Raw genomic sequence first — 13,056 nt, forward strand, 5'->3', positions numbered from 1 at the left:
CTATAAATTGTTTAATATTGCCTATATTACTACCCACAAAACTGCAATAGATTTAACACAGCACATACTGGATAGGTCTGAACAGATTGGGTACTCAGTGAGTCCTCTTGTGTTTTGGCATTTTCAAACTGCCTTTAGTAATCTCGGCAATGGCTGTGGTTTGTTTTGGTATGGCAACACATTTCTAATTATTTTCCTGTATTATTACATATGCACTCCATAGAACATAATACAGTTTCTATGGTTTAAAGGATTTTTATAAATACAACTATCTAGGGGAAAAAGGAAATTGTGCAAAGGGCCCTGTATGTCCTTGCATCCATAGTTGGATTCTAATCTTGAGAGATTTGTTATTAATGGGAGATTTCTGCTTGGTCAATGAATTCTTTTTCTTTTCTTTTCTTTTTTTTTTCAGAGCTGGGGACCGAACCCAGGGCCTTGTGCTTGCTAGGCAAGCGCTCTACCACTGAGCTAAATCCCCAACCCCTAAATCCCCAACCCCGGTCAATGAATTCTTGAACAAAATATATTCATTGAGAAGAAGTTCTAGACAAGAATAGGCCTGAAGCTATGGAAGTATTTCTCTATTCAAGGCACAGAGTAGAAAAAAATCTGTCTTAGTTAGGCTTTCTAATGCTGAAACATAACACCATGACCAAAAATTGGGAGGAACAGATTACATTTCCACATTACTGTTCATCATCAAAGGAAGTCAAGGCAGGAACTCAATCAGGGAAGGACTCCCCTCCCCACCCGCTGAGGTAGGAGCTGATGCAGAGGCCCTGGAGGGTGCTGCTTACTGGATTACTTACCCTGGCTTGTTCAGCCTACTTCTTATAGAAGCCAGTGTCACCAGCCCAGGGATGGCACCACCCACAATGGACTGGTCCTTTTCTTATTGGTCACTAATTAAGAAAATGCCTTAGAGCTAGATCTTATGTAAGCATTTTCTCTACTGAGGCTCCTTCCTCTCTGATGACTCTATCTGGTGTCAAGTTGACACATAAAAGGCCATGCAACATCCAAAGGGTCACCTGGGAAACATGCTATGCTCATTCAAAGGCATTTGTGGAACACCAGAGATGCACAAATGCAGTTTGAGACTCAGAAACAAAACCACCTGAGCTATTAAGATGATGTTGGTCTCCAGGAGAAGAAAACCTAATACAGACCCTAAGAGCTGACACTTATCTTAGACACCATGCAGAATAATTTATAGGGATTTCCTCACCTACTTAGCTTAATACATATAAATTGGAAACATTTAAAACCTGCCTTGCATCTAGAAGCTTCGTTCTAAAGAAGTGGACAATATTAAGAGCATGGAAGCAGTTTTGGCTATGAAATAAAGGTAGAGAGGGAAAAAAATTTGTAAAAATCAGCTAACAGGTAGGGACCTGCCCATAAGTGATTTATATCCCCAGTGAGATCCCATTGGATAAAACCCATTTTTGATTGTAAATGGTTATCAATTAGAGATAACATTTGGGTTGGGGATAGGGGATTGTGCCTATTTCTTCTCTCAGAACCAGGACTGCATCTGGTGCAGACCCATGCTGCCATGGTCTCTGTGAGTTCATGTGTGTATCGGTCCTGCTGTGGTTAGAAGGCCTGGTTTCCTTAGTATCCCCCATCTCTGGCTTTACAATCTTCCTCAGAGTTCCAATCAATATCTGGCTGGATTTAAGGTGCGCTATATGAGATGCAACCCATCCCAAAACACTGATCAGCTGGCCAAGAACCTGAGGTCAGACAGACAAAGAAGCTAGGGAAGAACCAAATACTACTGTTCTGCTAAATGCACAAGGCCCTAAGATGACTTCTAACAACATTCTGCTGTACTCATAGATCAGTGTCGTGCTCAGCCATCACCAGAGAAACCTTTTTCTGCAGTAGTTGGGAATAGACATGAGAGAGAGAGAGAGAGAGAGAGAGAGAGAGAGAGAGAGAGAGAGAGAGAGAGAGAGAGAGAGAGAAATACTAAGTTCTTTGTACCATAAAGTTTGCCAGGACTTTTTACAGGTCCTTTGTCTTTGTTATATGTTATATGTTATAGCTTCCAGTTTTGAGTTTTTATGAAGTGCCTCTGTATGTGTGTGTGTGTGTGTGTGTGTGTGTGTGTGTGTGTGTGTGAACATGTGTGTTTCTGCAACCATGTGTGTTTTTGTGCCTTTGATTCTTTTCTGTTGCCTGTTTGTTTTGTCCTATCCAAATTTGTTTGGTTTTGTTTTATCTTGTTTTATTTTAGTATTATCCCCTGGATGTTTATTTGCTGTCTACTGAGAGACAGAAAGGATTCCGATGGGAGGAGGGGGTGGAGAGAATCTTGGAGGAATTAGGGGAGGAGGAACCATAATCAGAACATATTTTACAAAAACAATCTATTTTCAATAATAGAAAAATATCATCTAAAAGGGTTTTTTTGTTCCCTTAGAGATTGCTATTTGTCTTTTAAATGACATTTATTTGATTCAGAGGTGTGTGTGTGTGTGTGTGTGTGTGTGTGTGTGTGTGTGTGTGTGTGTGTTCATGTAGGCTATGGTATACATGGAAGTCAGAAGACAAGTTGCCCAAGTTGGTGTCTCCTACTATGTGAGTCTCAGAGATCACATCATAGATCAGACTGGAAGCAAGTGCCTTCACCTACTGAGCCATTTCACCAGCACAGTGATTGCCATCCTTAATATTGTTTGTGGTTTCTTCTCCTCTCTCCAGTGTTGTTCTGTTGTAAGGTCCCAGGGCACAGCATGTATCTTCACTTCTCTCTTTTATTTCCCCTTTGGTGAGAACACTTAGTCTCAGTTTTGGAAACCTTATACATGCTAACTGTTCCTAAATTTACTTTACTTTAAAACCTGTCTTCTAAATCCTAAAGCTATATATCCAGTTCCATACTGGGAGGTGCTCTTGAGTAGCCTATAGATCCCATGTTGGTGTTTTCAAATGTGAATACCTCTCTTCCCCTAGCTTGCATCCATCACAATTGATAAATTCATAAGCCCAGTGTCCCATAATGAAATCCTTGAACTCATTATTGACTCATCTTACTCTCCCGTTCCTCACATTTTAATTTGTCAAGAAATATTAGAAGCCAGTATTAGTATTTAATAAGTGTAGCGACATAGTCTGGTAAGTTGTACTGAAGACCTATTTTTTTTACAGTTGTGTTTTCCACTTTTGCTTTTCTCTGTTACAAAGAAGATGTACATTTTTCTATAATATTCTTGCTAAAAATGCTATACAATATCATGAGAAAATATCAGATAAATCTAAGATACAGAACATTTTAGAAAATACCTGTTAGTCATTCAGTCCTATGACAAGGAAACACTGATCATCTGTGTAAACAGATTAGAGGAAACCAAGAATACAACCGCTACAATCTCTATGAGCTCCTAGAAGAGAAACAGGCACTCGAGAAGGACATTGGGGAAAACAGGAGGAATGTATATATGAACTGAAACCCGAGAAAAGCCAAATACAATCTGTAATTTATGTTTATGAACATTATCTAATGGGTGTATAAGCTAACACTGGGGAAAACTGTGTGAAGGGCTTATGGGAACTCTTTCTATATGTGGGTTGCAACATTTCTACAAAGTAAAAACTATTTCAGAACAAAAAGAGAATTTACTGGGTCCCCATTCACAATTTATGTAGAATTAGGCCAGTTAATATCTCCTTGAAAACAAGATCATGGTCTTTGGATCATGCTTTTAGCATCCATGAAGCCATTTTGAGCTCGACCTTCATCTTTCAGTGGGTATTATGCTTTTGTTTGAAACTTCATCAATCGCTGTTTGCTGCCACTGCTCAACAAGCCAAGGGTGTGGGGTTTCAGTAGAGAATTAGATATATGCGTTTAGGGTTATCAAGAGAAATAAGTTTGAGACTTATTTGTCAGTAGGTGTGAGGTTTTTGAAACCAAGGTTGACTGCATGCATCTAAGGAGAAGCACCACAGAGAAGTGAACTTGAAGCACGGAGCGTGGTACACTACAACCTGAGTTGCAATGGAAGTTCCCAATGGTCTTATTTTTTTTACAGTTGCATTTTCCACTTTTGCTTTTTTCAGTTCCCAAGATGTCAACATTGCTTATTTATTGTCATTGTCATCACCATTGTTGTCGTCGTCATCGTCGTTGTCATCACTACCACCTCTATCAGTATGAGATATCACCTAAAACCCAACATGTGAATGCTACAGTGTAAGGATCTTTCTTTCTTTCTTTTTTTCCTGGCAACGTATTCCGTGTATCCCAAAAGTCACAAATACTTCTTGGCAGAAGTAGTGTAGATACTCTACAAATACTGTGTTTTTGATGTGTGTTGTGTGTCGATGTGCTTAATAAGAGGTAGATTAAGAACTGGAAAGTACTTTGGTAGGAAAAGTAAAGCAGACAACATGACTCCTGGCAATGGACAACACTCCACTCCACACAGAAAGACAAGGCATAAGGGAAGAGAGGTGGTGAAATCGTCTATGATGATATCCAAAAGGATGCTCTTTGGGTAGCTTTGCAACTCAGAGAGCCTATCAAGGATACCAGGAGAAATTTAGAACTGTAACTGTGGTAACTGTGGGTATGAGAATGACAAGAACAGGCCGCTTCCAATCTATGAATTCATATCATGACAAACCGAGGTACGGGTGAATGAATCCCTAAAAGGCAAATGGCAGGGTGGATGAGGTGGAGGGGGTTGATTAGGGAGTGATGGAGTTTAGAAACAAAGATCATTACATGCTAGACACAGGCTTTGGCTCCTTCAAAATTTGACAGCTGGTTTATAGTGAGTGATAGAAAGGGTTAGAGGATTCAGGTAGTTAAGTCGCTCATCATGAAGCAGAAGCCAAGGGTGGTGGATCAGAACCTCAAATGTCAATTCCGTACAAACCAAACCAGTTTTAACATAGGTGGCATTGTTCTGTTATACCAGAGCCAGAGTTGGGGCAGGGGACAAGTGTGCCAGTAGTGAGGTATGGAAGGGACATTAACCTCTTAATTTGTAAACTCCAACCGTTGGGGGGCAGAGAGGAAACTGGCACTTCTGTTGGTCTTTCTATCACCTTGTTCTTTCCTTGCCACATAACTTTGTCATCACAGCTTGTACTTGGCACAGATTTGATTCGTCAGGGAATACAGAACTCTGTGTTTGCATGCTTTAAGGCAGAGATGAAGTCTACTTTGGCAAGCCCCACAAGGAAAGAGAGAAAAGAAAATAAAAGCCGTAAGTCCTCTGCAGGCCAAGATACAGGATTAAAGACACTCGATCCATTTTAGAAAGGACGTCTGCTAGCATGTGTTTACCCAATGGCAGCTTTCTCTCCTTCCAGACTCTGGTCTGGTCCTTTCCCATTAGTATGAAGTGGAGGAAATGACATCTTACAGGAGAAAATGCTGTGAGGAAAAAGGGAGACTCCATTGTCCCTCATCGACCCTCCTGGGGTCCTTGTCTATAACTAGCGGCACCTTGGAGAATCTCTCTTGCCCATGTTTATGTGCGGGCATATCTTCAGAAATAATAAACCCTTGCAACTCAGCCCCTGCAGCTGTGTGATAAACAGGGAACAGAGAATGGCAGGATTCCCATTTTATGACTGACCTGATCCCCTTGACAGGTCTAGTATGATCATGTTTTTGTGAAGTCTTGGCAAAAATCAGATTCTAAGGGAACACACTGCTGGAGAGATTGACTTCTTTTAACGCATTGTAAGTTTTCAGATTTGTGTTCTCTGAGACTGAACTTTAATGAACTTTCCCTCTTTTTTAGGTAGCCTAAGAGCAGCACTACACCTCCTCATGACTCACCTAGATAGTTCCTGCCTGTTGATTTTGTACTAAAACACTCTGATCAGATCTATGATGTTGCTCTGTTCTTTGTAGAAAAAAAGAACAATGTATATTTGCCCGATTAAACCTGAAGTGAAAAGCGTGAGATTTTGCTCTCCTTTGTTTTTAAATGGGATGCAAAGACGACCTAAGTAGGAACATGGGCAGATAATATGGTGAGCTTTGCACCTCAGGGCTGGACTGGAATCTTGAATGGATTCACTCGTCAGTGTCCGTTTGAAAATGAAGTAGCTTTGAAAATGACACCGCAGACTGAATCAGTGGGTAAAGATTTGTGCCACACAAGCCCAATGGCTTGAGTTCAATCCCTGGGACACACATAAAGGGTAAAGGAGAGAACCGATTCCACAAACTCATCATCGTCGAACCTCACACATGCTGAGGCATGTGAGAGATTTATCATGCATATGCACACACACACTCTATAGAAACACCTACTTTTTGTTTGTTGTGCTTTATTTTAAAGACAAGAGTAGGAATCAATGTTTCGGAGCCTCCTGCAACCCTTTAATGCTCTGGCTCGACCACAGTCAACGGCAGTCTTTGGTTGTCAGCTTGCCAGTTAGTTGTTTGCAATTAGAACGCACTTACTCCGAGAGGGAGATAGAGTCTCCCCCTCGCCCCCACGGCTTCCTTCGTCTTTTAGTTTTCCCTTGTGATGGCGCCTGCACTGAAGACCTGCATACACTAGGAGTGAATATCTGTGAGATGAGTACCTACGCAACTAGCCAATGGCAAAGTGTTGTGTTGGCTTCCGGGGACAAGGGGAGCATTCCAAACACATTGACCTCTTGTTCTCTGGTGCTGAGGTTATGGTGATAGAGGAAATGGTGGTGGGCGATCAGCCTGATCGCTAGTGTTAGAAAAATGCTGCTGCTTCTCCTGCACACGGCTAATCCGAGTGCAACTGGGAAGGGTTGGGTAAGGGCTGCATCGCCACTGTCTCTATGGGTCTACTCAACCTTTGTGTTTCTGGACTGTGAACCTCACCTAACAACTCATCAACTTTCCAGAAGAGTCTCCAGTTTCTAATCTCCCTCCCTAAAATGTTCGACTTAAGATCTGAACTGTGGAGCATCTGAGATTTTGCAAGAAAGGTAGCAAAAAAAGGTGAAACTTTTGTGCCCATCTTTTTAATAGCTTACACACCCAAAATGGCCTCTGTGTTTAGAATTTTTATCCAGCCAGGGAATCCTCTTGTCCCAGTGGTGAAAGCTGGGTTTTTAGTTAACTTCTTTACTTTCATAAGCTCTTAAAGAGAAGAGTTAATCTCATTTTGTAGTTCTGGTCCAGTTGTCTATGACGGTCCCAAGAAGCTTGCCCTGCCTGGGTTCACCCATGTCTCAATAAATTGCAGGTGGTTGATGGTGTTGTCGTTTGGTTGACTAAGCAGTGGACTCCCGTTTCTAAGGTACATGTGGTTACCTCAGGTCAAAGGGATTTATTTGCATGAGAACATATTTTTGCAGCGGGAAATATAAATTGCATGCTTCATAATCGCATGCGGAGTAAGGGAAGTGTTTTATTAAGGCCTCAGGCCAGATTGGACTTACAGACTTTACATGGGAACAGCAGTAAGCATGGCAGACTATTGTAAGGGGCCACGAGCTGAGTTGAGGTCAGGCGGGGAGCCCTGGGTTCTCAAAAGTCCTTTTGATGGCTGCCCTTAGGCTTGAGGGCTGAATAAGCAGAAACAGAAATCTGGAACTTTTTTCCCCCTCACGTGAATAATCAAGTCTTGAGATGTGTGTGTGTGTGTGGGGGGGGGGCCCTGAGAAGTCTACAGTCAGTTTGAATCGTTACTCTGGAAATCTGAGAAGATGAAAGGTGAGTGATTAAGGCGGTTTCGGTCGAAGCTCTGCTGAGTGCTCAGCGCTCTTTTTGGCACAGCTTAGGAGGTAGAATGGTTCCACCCTTCCCAGGCAGAGCTGGAGGCTGAAGGATTAAGGACTGTACGGGTCAAAGGTGAGCTGTGGCAAGATATTTATTTGGGAAAGCACACAGAAGCCCTTGTTAACCTTGGCTGTGGAAGGCTGAGCTGTCAGTCCCTCATGTTCACAATCACATTTTCATGTAGCAAGGTTTCTGAGCAGTCTAGTATCCAAACAGAATCTGTGTCTCAGGTAGAAACATGTTGTACTGCACAGTGCCCGTAATGCTATGTGTGCTGGCAGCTCTCTCCCGTAGATGCCTATCATGTGAGCTACTCTTTTGTTCCTATAGCTTTAGTTACTATTTTAGGAAAGAAGCTAATTTCTTTTTAAAAAGGTGGGGTACAGCAAAAGTACTTGATTATGTTTCAATTTTTTTTTCTTAAACTAACCTTTTGGCTCATTAATCTTTTAGGGGCCTGTTTACCCTCCTCCTTCCAAACTCTCAGGGTCTTTTCATCTTGGGGGTACGTAGCAGCAAAGCATTATTGTTTGCTGACTGGTTCTCCTGTGAGCTTTAATGACAGCTTATGCAACAATCCGTGATATAGTACTTACCTGGATGTGGCCACAACTGTGCTGTAAGCCAAGAAGAAGGGGGGGATGGGGTGGGGCGGGGAGAGTCAGTCCCTTGTGCGTGAGAAGCTCGTAGATACCCTGAGGTGACTTCATATAATTCTAAAATAGCAGGTAGCTTCTTGCATAGCTAATCAAGGTATCAGCGCCTGGAGCGAGTGGAGGTGGCTGACAGTGTACTTTGGTTTCATATGCATTCAGCTCTTTTTGAGTGATATGAGCTTAATTCCTGCTCTGGTTTCTATACTCTAAAAGTTCATGCATTCTAATTTGGCACAGGGCCTCCCTGGTAACCTGGCAGCTCTGAGCTCAGGAGAAGGGGCTGGCCTTAGTGTCTCACTGGTGTTTGTTTGTCCTATGGTGGTGAGAAGGTTGGTGAAGCTGAATAAAGGAACATTTGTGTGTGTGTGTGTGTGTGTGTGTGTGTGTGTGTGTGTGTGTGTGTGTGTGCGCGCGCGCGCGCTTTCTTTTTCTCCATGTGCACCCTTTGGCTTCCAGGCATTGCTGGACAGGGCACATGGCTGGCTCACCTGACAAACTTGAAACCCACACTCCAGGAAGGTGAAGAGAATTGAAAGAGAAAGAAGTTGTTCTGCCTTTATCGAGTGAGCAGTCATTCTGGGAAAAGCAGTCCCTGGGTCAGACTGAAGGCCATGGGCCCTTAGGCACTTTCACTTCCAGTGTCTGCAGGTGGCTTCGAAATTTTTTTTTTTTTTGGTCTGGACAGACATGAGGAGACTTTCCTATTTTTTTCTTCCCTCTCTTTCTCTTTTTCTTTTTAGGGTTCTTAGCTGGCCTTGAGCTCTCTAGCTCGTGAGAGAATAATCAGGAATTTCTGGTCCTCCAGCCTCCATTTCCTAAGTGCTAAGATTCCAGGCATCTGGTTTATGCAGTACCAGGGTTCAAATCTGGGCGAGCACTCTGCGAACTGAGCTATATCCCATCCCGGGGCTGTCTTTCTGATCCTCTGTAGCCCTCTGGTTTAATGCACAAAGAAATAGTTGTTGTTAGGACTCTCTTCCACTGAGTGAAGTAGACCTGTCTTGTTAGACGGAAGGCTCTGAGTCACATTTATTGCCCTGGTGTTCAGGAATCAAGTGGAAAAAAACTCCATGTGCAAAGAGCCCATAATTTTACTCAAGTAGATATTTAGCAGCTTAAGAGAAATAAGAAGAACAGTATTCACCCAGGCGCCGTCCAGGAGGATCTGGTGGGTACTTTACATTCCAGTCTACGAAAGGAAAAACATAATGTTTGATGCTTTCCCAAGATATATGGATATTTTGGTATGCAAAACGATAGCCCAGAGTGCAGCTTTCCAGCTGAACCGAATTCTGCTTGGCCCAAAGGATTTATTACTGTTGGTGCAATGCGGGTTAGTCAATCAAGTTGAATTTTTCTTCTGAAATCAGTCAACGAGAGCTCGCTCGGGCAGCTACCTGCTTTTCTGCTTTGTGCATTCACATACTGTTTGGTTTTCCCGTGCTTAGCTGACAGGCATGGCATCCACAAGTGTGCACACTCTTTGTGTTCCTCTAATGTTTGGCCTTCAGGCCCCCAGGCATGGTTTGATGCTCTCATAGTTTCTCTTCCACATGCTCCAAATTCACTGTGACTAAGCAGAAGTCCATTCCTTTCCCTCCTGCAATCCCAGACTCCTATAAATTATAGTCTACCATGAAGTAATTTCCCCAGCCTGTACAGTCTCCTTTTGATCCTTCTTTGTTGCCCTCTGTGTGTCCAGATTGAATTACTGTCACATAAGGTAGAGCAGAGGTTCTCCTGGCAGGGGGCTCTGGCCCTGCACAGGTGGGAGTCAAATCCCTTCTGACTTAGCACTTTGGGTATGACCTCTAATGCACTGATAACGAGAGGACTTTCCTCCTACCTCCAATATCTTTGGTCTACAGCAACAGAGCTGGTCCTCGTTTGCCACAGACTATGGGAAATATGTCACTTGGCCTTACATGGAGAGGAACAGGGGGTTTCTTTTTATGAAAAGAATAAAGAGCAAGATGTGGGAGAGAGGGAAAGTGATGCTAAATATTCTCCAAAGTGAGGTTCTTGGGAGAATTAAGATTTCTTTTGTGATTGCAACGAGTTTCTAGATTGTGCCAACATCACAAGAGAAGGCTTGTTCTAGCACAGCATGGAACGCATGTTCTCATGAGCTGAAAAAGTTGACTAGTGCAGATGAGGAAGGTCTACAGGATGCCTGTGGTGAGGATGGCTCTCACCCACAAACTCACTTTCCCTCCCTTCCCCCCATTAACAGAGTCATAGCTGAGATGCGATTGAGTGCCTACTTTGACTATAGTTTCCAGATTCCCTTGCAGCTAGATCCCAGGGAAAACTGTGCTCTCAGTAGTGATGAATGTAATTTCCTCTTCACATAGCAAAGGAAAAGAGTTGGTGTTGGAACTCTGTTTTTCCCTCTTGGCTGGAATAAAGTCCTTACCTTGATACTGGAAGGCAGTTGTGTAGTATGATATCTCTCTGTTACCTTGGCTCTCAGAACACCTGAGTAAAGGAAAGTCTGCTGTTGAAATTGGACCAGTGTCAGTCATTGCTTTGCATTTGTTTTAGCAACTGCCATTTCTTTGATATAATGTCTGTCCTTTTTTCAAGCATATAAAACTAGCAACAAACATCTATTGAACATTATGTTAAGCCCTGGGGATATAAAAACACGAATAAATGTGTCTCAGTCCCTGACCTTAAGGAGTTTATAGTCAGATTGGAGAGATAAGACATGTACCCATAAAATGAACCATGCAAGGTAGGCTGTCACTCAACCCACAGAGCATACATATCAGGGCAGGAAGAGTCCTTTAGGCCACTGTGAGCAAAGAGGACTCAGGAAGTGGTGAGCCTTGAGAAAGAAGGAGAAGCAGAAGGCTATTGTACCAGACAGGCCACCACAGTGGTTGTTTGCTTATTTGATACTGGGATCGCTAAGAATAAATTTATCCTAGTTAGGATGAAGTAGCTAGTTCACATCAGAGAGTGGTAGAGTTACCGCTCAGGAGGTTGTTGGGATATGGCCGAGGTAAGTCTTGAGGACCAAGCTGCCTGGGAATCACATTTCTCTCTCTCAGATGCTGTCTAAGGCAGTATCACTGGGTACTGATGTGAGGCCTCCAGTGAGAAGGTAGCCATCCAAGCAAGTGTTCTTCACAAATCTATCAGCCTGGGATCTTAGACAAAGCTGTGAGGAATCTGATTCAGTTCCCCAAGTGTAGTTTTCCTACAGACAGACCAAAGGCACAAGGCAATCCCACAGAACAAACCGCAGGGGAGCAAATCCACAGTCAGTTGTATTACAGGTGCAGCCTTTTTCTTTTAACCTCGCCTTTAAAACAAACTTCCTCTCATCTTCCTGGACTCCCATTTTCTACGCTAGTGAGTTCTCACTTCACTGTTCCTGTCTTTGTGTAATCATTTCTTTAAAAAAAAAGCACACACACACACACACACACACACACACACACACACACACACACACACAAAAGAATGCGAGTAAACCCCGCATGTTTAAGCTTATTCTTCTTACCTCACTGGCTGGCATTTTATTGATTTCCTTGTCCCAGAAGTCGTGTTGAGACTCGGTTCCTCTGTAGTCGATCTTGTTTGTTTGTATTTTGTAGCCACCTAGCAACAGAGTCCTTGAGGGAACTCTCCCAAACAATTGTTACCTACATGCACCTCTACCATGTTGTGGAGGTTTTTCCAGCTATTCAGCCTTCTCTCTCTTTCCTTCCAGGAGCGCTTATCACAAGGGTTGAGAAAATACAGCACCCTTGTCTTTTGCCTCTGGGGAAACCTGGCCTGTGGAAAAGTTACTGCTCAATGTTTTCTCTTGTCTTATCTCTCCAGTTATTAGACTTCTTTGTCCAGAAAGGTGCAAACGTTTAGACAGAGGGGGCTTGATCGTAGCTGGCAACATTTGAGTACTATCTCTCAACTTGGGCGGGCTGACATTAACTTCAGTGTGTTCTCTCAACATGTGAGGTTGGAAGGGTAAGATGCCGGAACAGTTTTCTGTGACCCTTTGTCCTGGACTGATCTTTCCTGAGTTGTTGGATCTGATGAAGGAGCTCGTTGTATAAACATAAGAAATCTTCCTGCCCTTAAAAGCTTGAACTGTACACAGTATTATTCCTGACCGTGTCATGAAACGTGTTGGAGACATCGGATTAACAACTCAGGACGGGAGACACCTTTGCGGACCTCAACTAGAAGCTAAAATCTCAGTGCCTAAGTAATGAAAGTCTCTGGCTTTAATCCAGAGAACCATGGCAATGGCCTGGCAGTGTATTTTCCTTTTGGTTATTTTCTGACAAGTGACGTTTACATAGGTTTCGATAGTGTGCTCTTTAGTTGATAACCATGCGTTTCCTACTCTACATTCTATCAGTTGGGAAGTGCACCTATACTGGTTCACAAGGAGAGATGCTCCAATACGGATGTGGAGTGACCAATGTGCCCATCTATAGTCTCCTCAAACTCTTAGGATTTTGCTTGTATTTTTCCTTTCTCTTCCTGTCAACTCTTCCTTGGCCTCCTCCACTCATTTCCCCATTTTACTTCACTTAGTTCCTACTTTGTTTTGTTTGCACAGTTGACAGTTGGAGAGAGAAGGGTAAGGAATGTTACGTGGGAACAAGGTTTCTTCCCATCAATAAAAATGTTCCCCCA

General features: G+C 42.9%; 1 long non-coding RNA gene and 1 pseudogene across 1 annotated transcript in view; one reads left to right on the forward strand and one right to left on the reverse strand.

The window, feature by feature from the left end:
- LOC120097060 (uncharacterized) overlaps positions 1-5,936 on the forward strand; it is a 48,071-nt pseudogene extending 42,135 nt beyond the window's left edge.
- Positions 1-12,315, reverse strand: part of LOC102553927 (uncharacterized) — a 38,324-nt gene extending 26,009 nt beyond the window's left edge. The window contains exons 1-2 of the long non-coding RNA XR_005494198.2: positions 11,912-12,315; positions 10,817-10,878 (exon numbers count right to left, since the gene is read on the reverse strand). This is a non-coding gene — a long non-coding RNA (uncharacterized LOC102553927). The remainder of the gene's footprint in view (positions 1-10,816; positions 10,879-11,911) is intronic.
- Positions 12,316-13,056: the final 741 nt, after the last annotated feature.

This window comes from Rattus norvegicus, chromosome 15 (genome assembly GCF_036323735.1).
Source record: "Rattus norvegicus strain BN/NHsdMcwi chromosome 15, GRCr8, whole genome shotgun sequence".
Taxonomy (NCBI): domain Eukaryota; kingdom Metazoa; phylum Chordata; class Mammalia; order Rodentia; family Muridae; genus Rattus; species Rattus norvegicus.